Here is a 21,767-nt window from a genome sequence, read left to right as displayed (position 1 = left end):
GTTTTGGATTTGGAAAATTTAAAACCGTTTTCAAGACACCATTTATTTATTTTATTTAAACACAACTGCAATTGCCGTTCAATAGTATGCATATTTTACCACGACAAGAAATATTAAAATCATCCACAAAAGTGATCCATCAATGGAATCGTTTAAAACCTTGGATAAACTGTTAATCTTGATACTAAATAAAGTGACAGACAAAATACTGCCTTGAGGGACACCCTGATCCTGATTGTAATGATCAGACAGGGTTGAACCCACTCGGACTTGAAATTGTCTGTCTTTCAAAAACCGTGATATAAAAAGAGGCAAACGGCCTCGCAAACCAAAGTCATGTAAATCCCTCAAAATGCCATGCTTCCAGGTCGTATCATAAGCTTTCTCAAGATCAAAGAAAATTGATACAGCATGTTGTTTACTTACTATAGCATTCTTAACAAAGGATTCTAAACGTACCAAATGATCAATGGTACTACGATTTTTCCTGAAACCACATTGAATATTGGTTATAAGGTTATTGGTTTCAAGATACCAAGTTAATCGATTATTCACCATACGTTCCATGGTTTTACAAACACAGCTAGTTAGAGAGATCGGTCTGTAATTAGACGGATCTGTATGATCCTTGCCAGGTTTTGGTATTGGGACTACAATGGCATTACGCCACGAAGGAGGAAATTCTCCAGACGTCCATATTTTGTCAAATATATCTAAAAGTGTCATCAGACATGGTTCCGGTAAGTGTTTCAGTAGCTGGTAATGTATATTGTCATCACCCGCTGCAGTGTCATGAGCTTGCTCAAGAGCAGTATGTAGCTCATCTAATGAAAACACTTCATTATAATCTTCACCGTTATTTGATTCGAAATTAAGTTTTGTCTTTTCCTGTTGTTTCTGATAGCTCTGAAACTCAGGGACATAATTTGCCGATGATGAATTTTTGGCAAGGGTTTCGCCAATTTTATTTGCAATGTCAGATTTATCAGTTATCAAGTTATCACCATCTTTAAGATGGTGTACAGCTGATTTTGAACCTTTGCCTTTTATTCGCTGAACCATGTTCCAAACCTTAGACATTGGCGTGCGCGAATTAATTTTGGAGACATAATTTCTCCAAGATTGTCGTTTGTTGTGTTTAAAGGTACGACGCGCCTTTGCATTGAGTATTTTAAATTTATTTAAGTTATGGACAGTTGGATGATGGCGGAAATAACGCTCTGCCTTTTTCCTCGCTTTTCTGGCTTGTCTACAATCTGTATTAAACCATGGCTTTCGTACATGTGGAGTCGTAGAGGACTTTGGTATACACTCATCAGCTATTTCATTTAAAACATCAGAAAAAGTCTGAATGGGATCAGTTATATCACTGAGACAATCAGGTCGCAGTTTCGATTTACAGTTAGTTTGAAACGAAGACCAGTTAGCCTTCGAAAAGTTCCATCTCGTGTACGAAGGAGAATCAGATGGAGTTATTTCTGAAAGAATAGTTGGGAAGTGGTCACTTCCACAAAGGTCATTATGAACAGACCAATCAAATTCATTCAGGAGGTGTGAATCTGCAAGAGACAAATCCAAAGAAGAATAAGTGCCAGTTGCAGGATGCAGATAGGTGCTTGAATCATCATTAAATATGCACAGGTCATTATTGGAAATGAAGTCTTCAATTATTTTACCTTTAGTATTAGTGGTAGTACTGCCCCAGAGTGGGTTGTGACCGTTTAGGTCACCCATGATAACACATGGCTTTGGGAGTTGGTCATAGAGTGATTGAAGATCAGTCAGCTGAAGTGTCGATGAAGGTGGGATATACAGAGAGCACAATGTAAATGCTACACCCAGAGTAAGTCGCACTGCAACAGCTTGGAGATTAGTGTTAAGAGTAACAGGGCTGTGAATTACATTCTGTCAAATAAGGATAGTAGAACCTCCAGTGGCTCTATCACCTGGAGGGGAGAAATAATTATAGGCTTCAAACTGACGCAAGTTAAAAATATCCGTCTGTTTCAGATATGTCTCTTGCAGACAGAACGCTGATGGCGTTAAATCCTGGAGCAATAGCTGTATTTCATTAAAATTTGTCCGGAGTCCTCTACAGTTCCACTGCACGATATTGGTAGATATACCTATCTTGGAGGCGGATTAATTGGGGATCTACCCCGCACCGTTTTCGAGGGCGACAAGCTATGTGCCCTAGAATGGACGTTTTCGGACACGTCCATGTCCTCAAGTGATCCGTATTTGTTAAATAACTTGATTTTATCATCTGACCCCTTGGGGGCTCTGCCACTTTGTTTCTTTGAATCTGGCTTCGATTTGCCTTTGTTTTTAACGATTGGTTGAACCTTTGACGTTGATTGAGACCGTTGAGTTGACTGAGAAGAGGTGCCACGGTCACGAGATGGGTCTGATTGGACTTGCGGCGTACCAGGAAGTGGTTCTGCAGTTTGTGTAGATATTGCAGGTGACAAAATCTGAGGAGTAGACATAGCAGGTGACAATATCTGAGGAGAATCGGTTGTGAGCCAGGTTAGATTCGTCTGACAGCTCACAGACGATTTGGTTAGTGGAGGAGTTGAATCAGACGATGTTTTGGCTATGGATGCATAGAATTCCTTAATTTCAGATCGTAAGACAAGCTTTTTGGCATCAGTAAAACTAATGTTTTGGGTGAACTTGATCTTATTGATCTCCATCTGCTGTTTCCAGATCGGACAATCTTTTGAGAATGATGAGTGATAACCTGCACAGTTGGTACATTTCTTAAAGTCACTGTCACAATCTTCTGTTGTATGTGTCTTCTCACCACAGTGAGCACACACAACAGACAATGTGCAAGTACTAACCCCATGACCAAACTTCTGGCATTTAAAACACCTTAAAGGATTAGGTATGTAGGTGTCGACATTAATGTGACAATATCCTGCCTTTACTGATCTGGGAGCATTTGGAGAGGAAAACGAAAACAGGTACGTATTAGTCTGAATGGTTTCCTGGTTTTTACGTGTTGTAAAACGCTTAACGTGTGTGACCCCTTGATCTTTCATTTCGGAAACAATATCAAGTTCAGACATGTCAGCAAACAATCGATCTCTATCTCTGATGATTCCTTTGCTGGTGTTCAGTGTTCTATGAGGAGAGACTGACACTGGAATGCCGACGAATGTTTCAGTTGACATCAGGTTATTAGCCTGCGATCTTTTGCTGCACTCAACAAGTAATGCACCTGAACGTAAACGTTTGATATTTTTAACGTCACCGGCAATGCCTTGTATGCCTTTCTGTATTGCAAAAGGGTTCAATTTTAGTCTTGTGCTATCTTGAGTCTCAATCACGAGAAAACGTGGCCAGTAATCAATGGATGTGGACAGTCGTTGTTCGTTATCATCTGGATCAGTGTCAAGTGGACGTTTTGTTTTTTTTTAAGGGGGGTTTCGTATGCCATGGTTAGTTTTTAATGGTTCATCATCCGAGCTCCCCACCCACCACGGAGTATCACAAGGACAATGCTAAACACAAGTGGGTCTCCAACTTGTAGCACCAAGGATACTCGGATGATATACTCAAGCAGAAAAACTAAAAGATTAATTTTTCCACCAGATTGGCCCATGAGCCACCGCCTTCTGGGTATAGTACTCTAGGCAAATTACAAAAGTGAAATATTTTCAAATTCAAAACATAAACATGAAGCCAAGTCATTTCAGAAAACATTTTCCAAAGTGTCTAAAACGTGTGTATCAAAATATACATACACAGGGCTTGGCATGACCAGCCGATTGGTTGAACCGGGCCAGTTCAACCACCCGTCTAGGTGAAGTAAGGGTCGAAGTGGTGTATTGGGCAAAGGAACGCTGTTCCTGGAGCCCTTGCCCTCAACCACCAGCATCCCGTCCTCCACCGACACAGGGGCGCAACCCACGGCAAACGGGTTGGTGGACCTAATATCCCCCCGGGTCCACAACGGGGGTTTGAAGGGCGCTTAGAGTGACCCAGCACCCACCACGAGGAGGTGGCCCTTCATGGGTGCCTTTATAATCAGAGTATGGGATAAGAAGTGGTGTCACAGATTTGTTGAGGGCTGCCTTGGCAGCAAGATCGGCCATTGTGTTCCCAGAAATGCCAACGTGACTGGGTAACCAACAAAAGACTATGTCGCATTGGCCAGTGGCAAGTTGATTGTACAATTCAATAATTTCTAATAAAAGTGGATGTTTACAAGAAAGATTTTTAATAGCCTGAAGACACGAAAGAGAATCGGAAAAGATTATATACTGTTAATGTTTAGGATGGCGTTGAATATATCTAAGAGCCGTTAATATGGCGTTGGCTTCTGCTGTAAAAATGGAGCTGTTATCTGGTATTCTAGAAGATATTGTTCGGGATCCAATGACAGTGGCACATGACACCGCGCCACCGTCCTTGGACCCATCTGTAAATAAGGATTTGTGTTTATTATATTTAGTTTTTAGTTGATTATATTCTTGTTTATATTGTAATTCATTAGTTTCAGATTTCTTAAACTTTGTCAGAGTTAGGTCAACTTCAGGCCTAACCAGTTGCCAAGGAGGAGAAGAAAGAACACGGGAAGGAGCTATATTTTCCAGCTCAATTCCGGCAGCAAACAGGAATGGCTTAATTCTGTGCCCAAGAGGCGGAACAAGAGAAGGTTTTTTGTTGTATAAATCCTCATAGAGGGGATGAAAAGACACAGTTATATGCAGGGTTAGACTCATTAGAAAATAGTTTAGTAATATATTGTAAAGATAATTTATACGGCGTTGTGCAAGAGATGGCTCATCTGCCTCGACGTAGAGACTGTCAACAGGAGAAGTTCGAAAGGACCCAAGACAAAGTCTCAGGCCTTGGTGGTGGACAGAATCTAAAAGTTGTAGGTTGCTTTTGCAGGCTCCACCATATATGATGGAGCCATAATCAAGTTTGGAACGTACCAATGATCGATACAAACGTAAGAGGGTAGCTTGATCCCCTCCCCACTTAGAATTTGAAACGACTTCAGGCATTTAGTTTTTAGGGATTTAATATGGGGCAGAAATGTTAAATGAGAGTCAAAAATTAGACCCAAGAACTTGGCCTCCTTAACAACTTTGATGGGAGTGCCATTTAAAGATAGTTCTGGGTCTTTATGAGGTTTGTATTTACGGCAGAAATGAATACAATTAGTTTCGGATTTAGAGAATTTAAATCCGTTTTCAAGACACCATTTATGTATTTTGTTTAAACACAACTGCAGTTGCCGTTCAATAGTATGCATATTTTTCCCACGACAAGAAATATTAAAATCATCCACAAATAATGTTCCATCGATTGAATCAGTTTAAACCTTGGATAAACTGTTGATCGTAATACTAAACAGGGTGACAGACAAAATACTGCCTTGTGGGACACCCTGATCCTGATTATAATGATCAGACAGGGTTGAACCCACGCGGACTTGAAATTGTCTATCATTTAAAAAGTTGGATATAAATAGAGGCAAACGGCCTCGTAATCCAAAATCATGTAAATCTCTTAAAATGCCATATTTCCACGTTGTGTCATATGCCTTCTCAAGATCAAAAAAGATAGACACAGCGTGTTGTTTATTAATTAGAGCGTTTTTACCAAACGATTCCAAACGCACTAAGTGATCGACAGTACTTCTGTTTTTACGGAAACCACATTGTATATCTGTTATGAGGTTCTTTGTTTCCAAGTACCAAACAAGTCGATTATTGATCATTCGTTCCATGGTTTTGCAAACACAGCTAGTTAGTGAAATAGATCGATAATTGGACGGATCTGTATGATCGCGTCCAGGTTTAGGTATTGGTACTACTATAGCGTCACGCCATGAGGGAGGAAATTTACCTGATGTCCAAATTTCATCAAAAATATTTAAAAGAGTTTCTAGGCAGGGTTCTGGTAAGTGCTTCAGGAGTTGATAATGTATGTTATCAGCACCTGTAGCAGTATCATGAGCTTGCTCAAGAGCAGTATGGAGTTCATAAATAGAAAATGTTTCATTATAATCTTCCCCATTATCTGAATTGAAGTTAATAGTTTTCTTTTCTTGTTGTTTTTGATATTGTTGAAATTTGGGCACATAATTAGAAGAGGAAGAGTGTTTAGCGAGAGTTTCACCAAGTTTATTCGCAATATCTGATTTATTGGTAAGTAGTTGATCTCCATTTTTAAGATGATGGACACTAGATTTAGTACCTTTACCTTTAATGTTCTGGACCATGTTCCATACTTTGGACATGGGCGTTCGAGAATTTATTTTTGATACATAATTTTGCCAAGATTGGCGTTTATTCTGTTTAAAGACACGCCGCGCTTTAGCATTTTAAATTTTTAATTTATTCAAATTATGCACCATAGGGTGGCGACGGAAATAATGTTCTGCTTTTTTCCGTGCCTTCCGAGCTTGTTTGCACTCATCATTGAACCATGGTTTTCGAATGTGTGGAATTGCAGAGGACTTTGGAATACACTCCTCAGCTATGGTAGTCAGTTCATCAGAAAAACATGTGATAGCATCAGGAACATCAATAAAACATTCAGGTTTAAGTTTGTCAGCACACAACGTTTCATATAAAGGCCAGTTAGCTTTTTTTAAATTCCATCTTGAGGATGGAGGAGCATCAGATGGGGTTACACGTTTCAGGATAGTAGGAAAATGATCACTTCCACAAAGGTCATCGTGGACTGACCATTCAAATTCATTTAGTAAGTTGGAGTCAATTATTGACAAATCAAGGGCTGAATATGCTCCTGTACCAGGATGTAAATATGTATCTGTACCATCATTATATATACATAAATTATTATTTGAAATAAATTCCTCCAGAATTTTACCTTTAGTGTTTGCGGTTGCACTCCCCCAGAGTGGGTTGTGGCCATTCAAATCACCCATGAGTACACATGGTTTGGGAAGATCATCATTAAGTGTTTGAAGATCAGCCTGCATAAGAGTCGATGATGGCGGAATGTACAATGAACACAGAGTAAGTGCAACGTTCAAGGTAATTCGCACTGCAACTGCTTGGAGATTTGTTTTGAGTGTCACGGGGCTGTGGATAACACCATGTCTTACGAGAATGGATGATCCTCAAGTGGCCCTATCACCTGTAGGAGAATAATAATGATATGTGTTGAACTGACGAAAATATAAAGAATCTGTCTGCTTCAAATATGTTTCTTGTAAGCAGATCGCTGACGGTTGAAACTCCCGGTCCAATAGATGTAGTTCATGTAGATTAGTTTTAAGGCCTCTACAATTCCACTGAATAATGTTCGAAGAAACTATTTCTTCCGGGGTATATTGGGGATCTAACCCTTGCCTTTCTAGAGGGCGACACGCTATGTGTCCTATTGGGGATGTTTTCGGACACATCCATGTCCTCCAACGATCCAAATTTATTGAAAAGCTGGATTTTGTTTGTAGATCCTTTTGGGGCTCTGCCACTTTCACATTTTTGTGAAGATTCACTTCTTGATTTCACTTTGGGATGTGCGATTTCTTTGACATGTGTTTGAGAATCAGATATGGATTGAGATTGAGTTGACTTACATAAAGATGCATCCTGAACACGGGTTGACTCCGGAAGAACTTCTGCAGTTTGAGTTGGTATTTCAGGTGAGAGAGTCTGAGGGGAATCAGTTTTAAGCCATGTCAAATTGGTTTGACAGCTTGCAGATGTTGTAGTTACATTGACTGTATCAGAAGGAGGTCTAGATTTGGAAGCATAAGTTTCAGGTAGTTCAGATGTTTGTACTAGTTTTTTGGCTTCTGCAAAACTAATGTCTTGCGTAGCAAAGGAACACTGTTCCTGGACCCAGTGCCCTCAACCACCAGAATCCCGTCCTCCACCGACACAGGGGCGCAACCCACGGCAAACAGGTTGGTGGACCAAATATCCCCCCGGGTCCACAACGGGGGGGGGGGCGAAGAGCTCTTGGCGTTACCCAGCACCCACCACGAGGAGGTGGCTCTTCATGGGTGCCTCACAGTGAAGAAAAGCCATTTCGAAAAATGACGTAGCAGCGTTCTTTGTCCGAATTCCTTGTCTTTTCTGGAGGACGGGGACAGAAAGAACAAATCATGAATGTTTACTGGCCACAAAACGAAACGGTATTCATAGGAGATAACATATATATTAGAACTACATGTGTACTCAAATACTTATATAAACAAATATGCATGTGTACGTTTCGTTCCGTCAGTTGTTTTGGCATGGGCGCGTTAATGAATGTGCCTTTTGATACAATGAAATGCCTAAAACTGTTGTCAATTTGGGAAGTCTAATTTTTGGACGAGTGATCGTGCATACATTTTAACACCTTATGAAACAGGTTGATTAAATATCTGAATGATTTTGTTAACGTACATGTACTTCGTTAAACTTACGGTGTCTGTGATGCATGGCAAGCAGTTGTTAAAGTCGACACAGAAGACGACAAAGTTTAACAATTTGCGATAATTGTTGATTCGGTTCTTCTGGAGAATGTGCTCCATTAGACCAGCAAGACTCTGTTCAAAGGTTGGCATTTGGAAGAACATGACAGTCACACCATGCTGTGTAGTCCAGTCCTCAATACTGTCATGTGTATCTCTCCCTGTTGGAAGATGGATATGCGAGATCATAATAGGAATAATATTAACATGTACGATGATCGAATTTGCCTTTCACGATGGGCGCAAAGTGATGTAATCTAGGATAAAAAATACATGATGCTTTGTTTAGTTAGGACTGCAATTGTAAGGACCAGTGACAGATTCACTTCCTGATAGATGTATCACCAACAAAAATCAAGGAAGAGCCCGGACTGAGAGACATCATGTTTAATAGGTGTTGAATTTCATTTTTACCAAATATTAGTCCGGGAGGCACTGTAAATATATAATGGAATGGAATATCTTGTACATTGGTACCTTGAAAAAGGATCTCGCATTATGTGTTCAGTTTGTATAGCCACTGTACCTCCTGAACTACTCGTGGAATGTTATCGCGGATGCGGATGTATTAATGTATTAAATACAGGTTATTCATGTTCATATTCATACAATTAGAGGAGCCAACATTAGGAACCATCATATGTACACTTAAAAACATATTAATAAGCCTTATAATAATATAGATACGTATAAAATATTTTCTCCACAGAAAGGATGATGGTATGTATATAAGATTTCATCTAACAGGCGGCAATTTAATGGAGCTCGCCTTAATTATGTGTAAATAGATGCGCGTCAGGTGTCTGCTCTAAAGACGTTTCGCACAATGGACACATTTCAGCAAATGAATGCAGCATTATATTATGCAATTTATGCTACAACTACACTTAATATTATACTTTGACAATATCAAAGAGAAACAATTATAATATAATAGAGTTTCTACAAACCTGTCAAGTTTTCGAAACGAGTGCAGGAGCAACCCATAATGAGCAAATGACCAGTTACATACAGATACATGCGTACAACGTCCATGACTCTGGACGTTTATACAATATTCAACAGAAATGTTCAGATCAACCGAAGTACTGCAGGAAATAAACGAATAGTTTGGTTGATGAGACGTTGTTGTCATTTAGTGGTTGTGTTTCCTGTGTATGAATCGCTGGGTAAATATACACTCATGAGTAAAACTACTAGAACCGAGATAAAGATCAGCAAACATTGTACGTTTCTGGCAGGCCAGTGAGTAGTTCAATACTTTATCGTGGTGTTTTGTGTGGTGTTCCTTCGTAACTAAACTCCATAATGGAAGGTTTGCACGTTTGCCGATATCAAAAGCAAATTTCAAACTTCATTAATGGAGGAACTGTTTTGAACGGAACGGAATTTGAAGTATCGACACAGCCATAAACACAAAGGCCACCGGCAAAAAAGTAGGCCTTGTACATTCTTCACGAGCTGTCGTGGGCGTTCAATGCTTCACCGTGCTGGGCGTTTTGTGTGTGGGGTTTTTTTAAAACAATGCAAAAATGTCAGTTACTGAAGTCAAGTATAATCCGTTGAATATGTAACTCGATCTAAATATCTTGATATTTTATTTTACTTCACCGTAGTAAGCGACATTGTTTCACTCATCTTAGTTAGATGTGCAGTAGGACTATAAGAGACTTCCGTCTTCATCCCAAATGCATGTAATTGTAACGTTGTTTATGTGTTTCCATGATATCTCAGTCATTGCAGAAATAATTAAAACATTTTGAATATCTCGTATAAACCAACTTCCAAGTGTTGACTTACTGGTGTTGTCCTTTAGTCGATGTGCTTCCTGTGCATAAATTGGTGGATAAATATGCACCCGTAAGAACAAAGATGGAACGGAGATAGAAGTCAGCAAACATTTTACAATCCTGGCGAGTTGGCGCGTGTGTAGAGTACTTGACATGTCTTTTCGTTGGTTGTGTTTTAATCAAGACAAAGAAAAAACACTTATTGAAGGTCAGCATGATCTACTTACTATGTTGTCGATTTCAGAAACAAATAGAGGAATCGTTTTCATCGGAATCTATTTGAAGTATTGAAGCAGCCATGAAGACAAAGTCCACATATATTCGAGTGTTTTGAGTATCTTCCGTAGCATATAATGGGAAGCAGTTGGTATTCCGTCGTAACTGGCGTTGTAATTATTGGATCAGGAAACATGACACACTGGTTTTAAATTTAACGGTAGGTGTACACATTACATACATAGCACCCGAATCCCAGTGGTGCCTAATACAGATAAATCGATAAATATCAAATGCTTTTAACTGCAGACACTATTTACATATTCAAATATTAACCAGGGAATATCGTGGCTGGCGATACCAGCAATATATCTAGAGGCTCATGCGTTTTGCATTTGCCTGTCATAGATTTATGTTATAAGTAGTTCCATGTTAATGACTCTTTGGTAAACACTGTTCTAGCATAATTGGCACATAAAGAAACACTTGACGGTCGAGATTATAATCCATCTGTATTATCCCTGTGGTGAAACATAACCAGTGTCCTATATATCACATGTGCACATGTGCACATATCACTTTTGTCTAGCAACCACTGTTTCCGTATACCATCGTTAAACAGGGCTGTCTCACTTGCTTACCGTGTTTTACTGCACAACTGTACATGAATAACATGGATAATAAAGAAATTATTACACTTGCAAGTGTGCCACACGACCTATACGAAACTCGTGCAAAATTGTGTATTGCCCTCGGTCTCGTTCGGGCAATGCAAAATTTCACACTCCTTTCGTAGTATGACACACTTGCTCGTGTAATAATCTCTATTTACATGCGGAACATATCTGTTGTACCAGCATTTTTACCAACACCACACGTATAGCTTGGAATGGTATATGGCAGTTTCAGTATATTGCCAGTTTTGTAGAATCTAAAGAATGACATACACATTCGGTGCTATAATAGATATAAATCGTATGATTAAGCACAATGTATTTCAAAAGAGACACAAATTGTGTTTCCTTATTAAAACAACATGCTAAATACAGATTCATGCTGGTGTGTTATCAATCGTATACTTAATGTCATGAACACTGACATGTTTAGTGAGGATTGTTTTATTAAATGACTGGAAACAAATCCGGCGCTTTTAAAAGAAACAGTAGCAAGAGATGGCATTCTAACTGTTCTAAAATCTGGAAACAGGCAGTCGACAAAGTTAAAATGCTTGTCCTTCTGATAGCATGTGCATATGTTTATGAAAGGTAACACCAGTCCAGAGCTCCAGATAAGCTGTGTATTTGCGTATAATACGCAAGAAATATAAATGTCAGCGTATGAAAAAACACTAAATATTTACGTTTTCGCTATGTCAAAATAAAAATGCGTATTTACCCAATACATCAAACTTATGTTGGTATCGTATCAATTCAAGCCAATCGAAACAAAGTTTTCCATCTCCAAATATTCGCGATTAAAATATTCTTGAATAATTCTAAACGCAATTAAGATGCGCAATGCAGATAGAATACCAGTCATGGTTTGTTAACCCTTCACTGGTTGGCCAATATATACATAGCGACCAATCAAATAGCTGTTTCCTGCGTACATGTCCTGTAAACAAAGCAAGCATGGTCGAAAGCTTCCACACACTCAAAGTAAAATATCTAGGTTTTTTTACGCTACAAACAGAACACAACTTCATTAAAGGACTGCTAGATGAATTAATATTATGCTGTGTTTCTCAATGAGAATGAATTCCCGGTGATATCTTAAATGAGCTTGTAACATTAGCTCTTCGCTCTATTGACACTTTCCTTCATAAGTCCACAAACATTTTCTATTGGATTTAGGTCAGGGCTATAGCTTGGCCAATCTAATAATGTCATATATTGGGTCCGAAACCAGGCCTGTGAATGCTTTGAACGATGTTTTGGGCCGTTGTCCTGCTGGAAAATCCAAAAATGTTCATAGAACACGTGAGCAGATGGAAGTACATGTCCCTCGAGAATATCTGTGTACCGCTCACTGTTCATATTCCCTTCAAATACACAGAGGGGCATTGCCCTTAACACCCTTATGACATTTTGATTGAATTTGTAAACAGATGCTTATATTGCCCTCGGTAGTAGAAACTCTTTCAGTACAGATTTCATCTCATGATAGAAATGGTGTTTCTTGCTTCTCTTTTCGTCACAACATAGAAACAATAGCAAATCTCACAAATATAGCGAGTGAGTGTGTTGAGTTTAACGTCACAACATAGAAACAATAGCCAATCTCACAAATATAGCGAGTGAGTGTGTTGAGTTTAACGTCACAACATAGAAACAATAGCAAATCTCACAAATATAGCGAGTGAGTGTGTTGAGTTTAACGTCGCAACATAGAAACCATAGCAAATCTCACAAATATAGCGAGTGAGTGTGTTGAGTTTAACGTCGCAACATAGAAACAATAGCAAATCTCACAAATATAGCGAGTGAGTGTGTTGAGTTTAACGTCGCAACATAGAAACAATAGCAAATCTCACAAATATGGCGAGTGAGTGTGTTGAGTTTAACGTCACAACATAGAAACAATAGCAAATCTCACAAATATAGCGAGTGAGTGTGTTGAGTTTAACGTCGCAACATAGAAACAATAGCAAATCTCACAAATATCGCGAGTGAGTGTGTTGCGTTTAACGTCACAACATAGAAACAATATGGGATGGTGACAACAAACGTAGAAACATGATCGATGCAAACCGGGATTCGAACCCACGATCTTATACTCCTGCCGTACCCAACTTTAAAACGAATGATGACCCCTTCGGCGTATACAACGTACGTGCTACATGTTGCAGTGTCTGTGATGTAGGATTTTGGCGATGACCTGATACACTGCTGTCCCGCAGAATGTGTGTCATCTGGTGTCGAAGTGTTATCACAATGACACTGGGTCGACAAGACGACTTACTTCTACACCAGCATTGTTTTTGCCAGTACGGGAGATTATCGTTCACATCGTTTGTTATGAGGATGTGTTTTTGTTAATTATGTCACATTAATTAACTTTTAGTTTTTATGGGTTACAAAAACTTAAAGCGCTGTGCGGGAATTTGAATTCACACTTTGAACTTGGTCTATGTAACTTCACCTGTTAATAGAGTAAGCTAAGGAGTTAGAGTTACCGCCTCTCGAGAACTGTATAATTAGTTAGAGTTACCGCCTCTTTGTTGTTGTTGTTGTTTCTTCCGGCAGAAGACTGTGGGATTCAGTGATTTCTATAAGGCTGTAGTGTGGTCTAACTGGTCGTAATGGGGCAACTGCTAGAACTCTCGAGAACTGTATAATATGTATATAAGGGGTTACCGTGGCAAAAGTCTTGTGAGTCCCCTTTTAACCAGCAAATTAGAACACAGATAAATTTATGATATTCAATAATATATTGAATAAACAATAAACAAAGTTACAATGAATGACAGTACATATTTCCAATACAATACAATTGAGTGACAAATCTAAAATATTGAGGCATCAATATCTTGATATTTCTAGTAAACAGATGTGCTGATTGAAGATTGCTGACAGCTGTTGAAAGTTCAAAATAAACGAGGCCAGTTTAACGGTGAATCTTGAAGCGCTCATGTTAGCAAACAGTTGAGCGTAAATAACAAAAAAGATTAGTTTAATGTATCTATTGGAGCATAAATATACTCCATTCTGACTGTGTGAAGAATAATATCTCAATTACAGTAATAACTTTGACAGTGAACTTAGCTCCTTGTGTAGATCACAGACACCAGCATGCACATGTTATCAGTCAGCTCCCACTGAAAGCATATACCGCTGGGGACGTGAATTTACTGGGTCCTTACTTATCTTAGGTTGTTAAATTGTTGTACAAAATTCCCTCTTCTGTCAATGAAGTATTCTTTATTCCGGCAAAGTGAAGAATGAGAAAACGGAAGACGACTGTTATATGTTCTAGATAACGTCAATGTTTAAGAAAACAGTCAGAAGATTCTGATTCAACTGACAATAACTTCCAAATCGTTTTTCGGTGACATAAGCGGGATAGTACTTCTGTCTCAGTGTTGGTAGGCATTCGGAAGTACACATTATACACGAAACGTGTATCTGTGAATGTGTCTGTTGTGTGCACGATACTTCTAGTCCCCGTGCCTTTCTGGGCGCCTGTTTGTATCTGTGTATGTGTCTGTTGTGTACACGACCATGTGAGTCCCCGTGTCCTTCTGTGCGCCTGTGTGTATCTGTGTATGTGTCTGTTGTGTGCACGATACTGCGAGTCTCCGTGTCTTTCTGTGCGCCTGTGTGTATCTGTGTATGTGTCTGTTGTGTGCACGATAATGTGAGTCTCCGTGTCTTTCTGTGCGCCTGTGTGTATCTGTGTATGTGTCTGTTGTGTGCACGATACTGTGAGTCTCCGTGTCTTTCTGTGCGCCTGTGTGTATCTGTGTGCACATGTATTTCCGTGTGTATGTTTGTGTGCGTCGGTTTAGCTGAGCGTCTATGTACCTGAACTAGCCCGCGTTGAAACTGCGACATATATTATCAATGACAAAGATAAACTTAGCGGCTGTTTGTTAAATCAAGCAAACCGTGATAACCGAGTGTTCTTTACACATAGCTAGGTGGTGCCCACAGGTGGCCTGCAACGCTGATTACGTAGTGATAACACCCTAGATGTATATTTGACCTCACATCAGCCAGCCAGTAGCAGTAAACATCGAACCATACCAAGAGGTACACGTTCACATCTCTCTAACGGACCAACACACCCCAAAGGATTCTGTACACATTCTGATTTAACGATGGCTGATTTTAAGTATCTTCCGTGGTTGCTGATATGTACCTCCCTGATCTGTTCTAGTAATGGCCAGGACAGCATTGTGTCTATCATACAAACACTGGACAAGTTTCAGGAGGAAATGCTTGATCACAAGGTCGATATGATCCGCATGGAGAAAAGAATAGTAAATGTTATTGATGTCGCAAAGACATCCCTGAGAGCTGAGTTACGGGAAAACATACGGGATGAAGTGAGAAAAGCCATGGCAGAGATTCTACAAGAAGATTCTCTTCAAGACATGGTGAAAGGTCAGGTTGTGTCTGAATTGCGGCATCTGAGACAGGGCTATCACCAGATGAAGAGACAGTGGCATCATGTTTCAAGATCGCTCAGAGACTTCCAGGACGAGACAAACGTATTTCAAGAATCTATTCTGAAGAAGGGATATGTGTGGAATCGAGAAAACACCAGTGATATCTGTGTCAGAGATAAGAATAGACTGGAAATAGACCTGCGGAAGTGTGATGCTACCACTGCCCATCTCAAAGCTAACATCATCCGATGCATGGCATTGAAGGACACATGTCAATCACAAATGTCAAAGTTGATGACAAATCTGCCTGCTCCTACCCCCTCTCCTCTAAATGTAACATCAACCTCCACGACATCTGTGTCAACAACGACACCCAGGCCAGAGGAGGAGAAAAGTAGGATTTTGATAACCCCAGTCCGATCAAGTTCCCCACTTCAGTTCCGTCAACTCAATATTCACAGTAACTCCTTGAGCGTCTATCAGTATCACACCATGAAGCAGGTGACCTCCCTTGCCTATATAGCAAAGACAAACAAACTTCTGATAGGATTACGCAGTCCTGATAAGATAATGTCATCTACCCTGGATACACGTCACGTGACGGTATTAAGAGAACGTGTATGGACACATGGCATGGCAGTGGATGAAGATCGGGACATCGTGTTCATGTCCACCTATGAACCAAGACTCTCAATCAGCCGCATGTCTACACAGGGGAAAGACTTCACTGCCATCATTGACTTGTCAAGGCATGGGGGCTATCCAAAGCAAATATCTCTTGACACAAGGAGAAGGAGGATATATGGATGTGATAACGAAAAACTGTTCACTGTGACATATGATGGTCAAGGCCTGACAACATTAGCCACAGGAAGCCAAGTGTATGCTGTAAGCCTGGATCAGACAGCAGGTGTGTTGTATTATAGTGACGCGAAGAAACTGATGAAGATGACTGTGTCAAAAAAATTTGAGTACAGAGGTGACCATACTGAACGCCGTCCCCTGGAACCTGGGACTGTATAGAGGCACCATCTACTACAGTAGCTACAAATCTCCTATTGTTGGTGCAGTTGATGTGACCTATAACACTGTGGCATATACTCTCCAGTCAATTCGTGTGGTGACGACTGATGGTGTATGCATGTGTCTAATTCCCTAAATTATGTAACTGACATTCTAACATGATTGAGGAAAATACAAATCTCTGATTCCAAAAGAGATTTGAGGCCGCAGATTTTATCTATAATTTAGTGATAAGTCAGTGGAACAATTGAAGAACAATTCCGTCTCAGAAAACTCACATCTTACATGATTTCATTATAACAAATTAATTTTACTGTATCTGTGGTATCCGTTTTGTGACAAAAGTCCCACGTAGTTAGACATAAATGAATTTGTAATTCTATTTTGAGTTAATAAATCTCAATATTCCATCTAAACATCTGTGTTTTCATAAGCTATACACGTTATATAGAGAATCTCACCCGAGTGTCTTTTGATATCAAACATATCACCACGCGTTGATAAAGTAACAAATATCCGAGGCTTGCCGAGGATATTTTTCCTTTTATCAACAAGTGTTGATATATTTCATATCAGAAGACACGAGGGTGAGATTCTATTTATCATCAAATATCACTCTTCATTAGTTTTCAATAAAAAATGTACATCTCTGAACACAGTACTGCCATTAGATTTGCAGTGCAGCGATCTCATAGCAGCGTGACGTCATCAAGTTCATGACGTCATAGCATTGTCAGGGCATTGTGCAAAATCTACTGTCAAACGATATCTCCTAGGAGCTATCGTCTGATCTCACACAAGCGATATCTCCTGTGGAACACAGTTTTGGATGATAAATGACAATCATTAAAGGCAGCTGTAGCATCACTTCTTTTCAATTTCGGAGACTGAATAATCTCTGTACGTGTTAATCTGGCCACTCACTGCTTAATCCCAAGTCCTTTGTTTTGTTTGCATGAGGAAACTGCTGATAAATACCAACATTGGATTCACTGTAAATTGTATTTGATAGCAATTACACGGAAACCCATCATCTTACTTTACTTCCCAAATGTCTGGGTTTACTAATGAGACATTGGCGAGTCTGGATTATGAAAATAGCTACAATATGTCGCCAAACGCTTTAACAGTCACCAACTGAAATGTACAGAAAGACCCTTTATGTTTTGATCAAATACTAAATACACAGAAATATTGCTATACCTCACGAGAAACGTACGTGTAGGTTGCCTTGTTTGTTGTTTAACGCCGAACACCGTAAATATTCCAGCTGTATAACGACAGTCTGTAAATAATCGAGTCTTATCCAGTGATCAACAGCATGCCATTGATGTACGGAGTTAGGATATAATGACATGTGTCAGCCAAGTCAGCGAGTCTGACCACCCGATCCTGTCAGTCGCCTCTTACGACAAGCATTGTTTGCTGAAGACCAATTCTAACCCGGATCTTCAATATTAAAGAGCGTGTTTCCAAACTAAGTTATTCAGTTTCAAAGCGTTTAATTCATCTGAGCCGGTAGAAATATCTAAAGCTTCAACGATCATCACACCCAACTCACACCCAACCTGCATGCTGGGAGCCTCGTTCTCAGTCGTAAGAAGCGATTAACGGGATGGATCTGGTCAGGCTCTGAATAGCATTACAGCTGCATAGATCGATGCTCATGGTGTCAAACTTTGCAACGTGTATTCCATAACACATGGGGCGGTGGGATAGCCCAGTGGTAAACGCTGAGTACCCGGATTCGATTCCTAACATGGGTACAATGTGTGAAGCCCATTTCCGGTGTCAAACGGATGTGGCTGGAAAATTGCTAAAAGCGACACAAAACTAAACTCACTCATTGACTACAGAATATAAATATTCATGTGGATTTCTGAGCCCCGTAGCTTTATATGTTATGATTTGAGCCCAGGTCACAAATCAGTTGAAGTTAAGCAAAGTTGGTCACGGAGAGATCTTGGATGGGTGACCGTGTTTGGCAGCTTGACTGATGAGAGTATCTAGGACTTCAGTCCCGCACTGCAACGAAGCATACATGGTCTCAACTTAGGCACGTGACGGGTGACTTTGTTTAAAATTGCCTCTGTTCACACAGTGGAATAAGTCAAATGACTATTAACGTTCCAGCGCCACACAGGCGGGGGTATAATGGAGGTGACAGAAACTCAACCCCCTTGAAACTCAGTGCTAGCAGTATCAGATCCCAAGGTTTTGCTACCAATATTCCACCTACATGACAGTGGTCTGTATATAATGGGTGGTCAGCCAGACAACCAAGTGATTGACATCATGAGCATCCTTCTCACTCGAAAATGAGCATGTGCATAAAGCTAGTCAGCGAAACTTGACCGATCCCTAGCAACCTAAAAGTCATCTAATGAATCGTTGGGGTCGATGACCTGGTTGGTAGCCTGTCATTGTTTCCCGTGGAGAGTTGCTCATTATATCGCTCCCTGGTTTACCTGGACCCAACAATTACGATCATATGACTAGAATACTCCTGAGTTAAACAGCAATCCAAGAAACATGGAATGACAACTGATCAGTTGTTGACGTCGGTAGACTTGATAATTTACCCCTTCACAATTGTCACTGACGAAAAAACAAAGCTCGAGATCAATCCGGTAAACTGAAAATGAAATTTACTGAGAAAGAGTCATCCAGATTGTAGGTGGTTGGTTTGTTTTTTAAGGGCGTACTCGCCAATATTCCAGCTATTAGGTGGTGGTCTGTAAGTAATCGAGTCTGGACCAGACAATCCAGTGATCAACAGCATGAGTGAGTGAGTGAGTGAGTTAATATGTAACGTCACATCGGCAATATCGCAGCCATATCGTGACGAAAACAATTTATACAATAAAAAGTAAAAACATTTGGAAGATTAAAACTTGTCGACGATGGACAGTAAAAATACTAGAGAATCACAGGTATGAATATAAAACTAGCGAGCAAAACTAAAACATTAAAAAATTAAAGAAGACAATACAGTATAAAACACGGACTATAGATCGCCAACAACTGAAGGTAGATCACCATACTAGGAACCATGGGGACTTACGTTACTTTTGCTACCTGCATGGATCCTAGCTGGATTTACACCATCCCTTCAGCCGCTGGCGATTGTAGGAAAATTTAGCCAACAGTTAAAATAACAAGAATACTACGTTTAAAATGTGGCAAATTTATGTTTTACTTTGAAAGTTTTGGGACTTACGGACCCTCTCAGGAGGACAATAATTTTAACCCCCTTTGAGGGTACAGCCACTAACAATCTAAGCTACTTATCTAAACTTCCAATCTTTAAACCAATAATTAAATGAAACTTAACAGTTGTAAAAAGATCCCTAACTGTTTTTACATTGAAATATCTATTCTTTATGATGGAGAATTCAACGCAGTCAAGCAGGACAAAACGAAGGATCTTCACCTTTTGACAGGAATTTGTGAGTATAACACGTATGGCCAATGCGATATTGACATTTAAGAACATTCGTCACCACTCGCCCCTTTCCGTAACCTCCAAAAAGACTCGTCCCCCACTCGATACTTGTTATGTGCGAAAATACGACAAACCAATCAGAACGCGCATAATGAGCGCGGTGCTTTGATAAAAATAAACCCAAGTACTTAAATCGTTTATGGCATAATGTCATTGTTTAAAATATCATGAAAAATATATATCGTCATATTGAAAGTACAAAGAACGTAGCTAAAATGATTTTGCTGCCTTTATGAAGTTTTTAATAAGAATCATGCGATTGACGGTGAGAGATTCAAAAACACGAACGTGCGTTTGTTGACATAACTGCTCTCATGGGTCCAACTCAGTGTATTTCTGACGACCTTGCGGGCTTGTTATCGAGATTGTACGTGCGACCAATTTTAGAAAATGTAATTATAATCGCTACGAGTTTCAAAACAATAATATCGTATTTGTATGTAACTAATCAACCTTAATCATTAACATTGGGCTTATGAGCTCTGGGGATATTTTAGTCTGACTATTTTTTGGTCATTCATATTTTTTTCAGCAAATTTATATAAAATTCCACCAGGGGTGTGACAGCGAGGTTACACGAATGTTCAGTTTGAGAAATATTTTAAAGTCATTTTTCAGTATCTGCTTTGGGATTTAATGTAGCTGAAAAATATTATTTTATTTGCATATTCAATAAGACAAATTCCCATTTGTGATGATTAAACCCTATTAAGAAATTTAACATAATTGGAAATATAAGCTGAACAGCTGGTAATAATTACATTATAATATGTCTTTAACAAATATGTTTTTCTCCTTCTTTTAGTTGTATCAAAGAGGTTTAGTTCTTTAAATTAAATAAGCAAAATCAAAAATAGCAATACAATGTACGAGTGCTTCGGTGGTATTAAGTACCATTGGAATCAAACAGGGTTAGAGTTATCGTTCTTGTTTAAACTAGTTCTGATGTTCATGCGCCAATATGAAATCCTTCCAGAGGGGCACGAGTCGCTATTCGGCTTGTCCCGGAATAACACAAGTTGGTCACGAATGATTTAAGAACTGTTAGTATTGCATTTGCTTCTGCTGTAAAAACAGAGCAATTGTCCGGTAATCAAGAAGATATTGTTCTGGATCCAACGACAGTAACACAGGCCACTGCGCCACCATCCTTGGACCCATCTGTAAATAAAGATTTGTATGTATCATAATTACGTTTTAAGGGAAGAGAGAAGGCGGGAAGGAGCGATATTTTGTAGCTCAGTGCCAGCATCCGAAAGGAAAGGTTTAATTCTTATTCCTAGTGGCGGAATAAGCGAAAACATCTTGCTGTACAGATCCTCATAAAGAGGATTAAAGACACAGTTAAATGCAGGGTTAGACTCGTTAGAATATAGTTTTGTAATACACTGTAAGGATAATTTTATACGCCGTTGGTTAAGAGAAGGCTCATCGGCCTCGACACAGAGACTATCAATAGGAGAAGTTCGGAAAGATCCGAGACATAGTCTCGGGCCTTGATGGAGGATAGTATCTAACAGCTTACGGTTACTTTTGCAGGCTCCAACATAGACGATGGAGCCATAATCCAGTTTGGATCGTATAAGTGCTCGATACAGTTTGAGGAGGGTTTTCTTATCCCCTCCCCACTTAGTGTTGGAAACAACTTTCAATATATCGAGAGCC

The sequence above is a fragment of the Haliotis rubra genome, unplaced genomic scaffold (assembly GCF_003918875.1).
Source record: "Haliotis rubra isolate DU_JTF1 unplaced genomic scaffold, ASM391887v1 Scf175, whole genome shotgun sequence".
NCBI lineage: Eukaryota > Metazoa > Mollusca > Gastropoda > Lepetellida > Haliotidae > Haliotis > Haliotis rubra.
The sequence above is the reverse complement of the archived record's forward strand: the minus strand, read 5'-3'. Positions refer to the sequence as shown.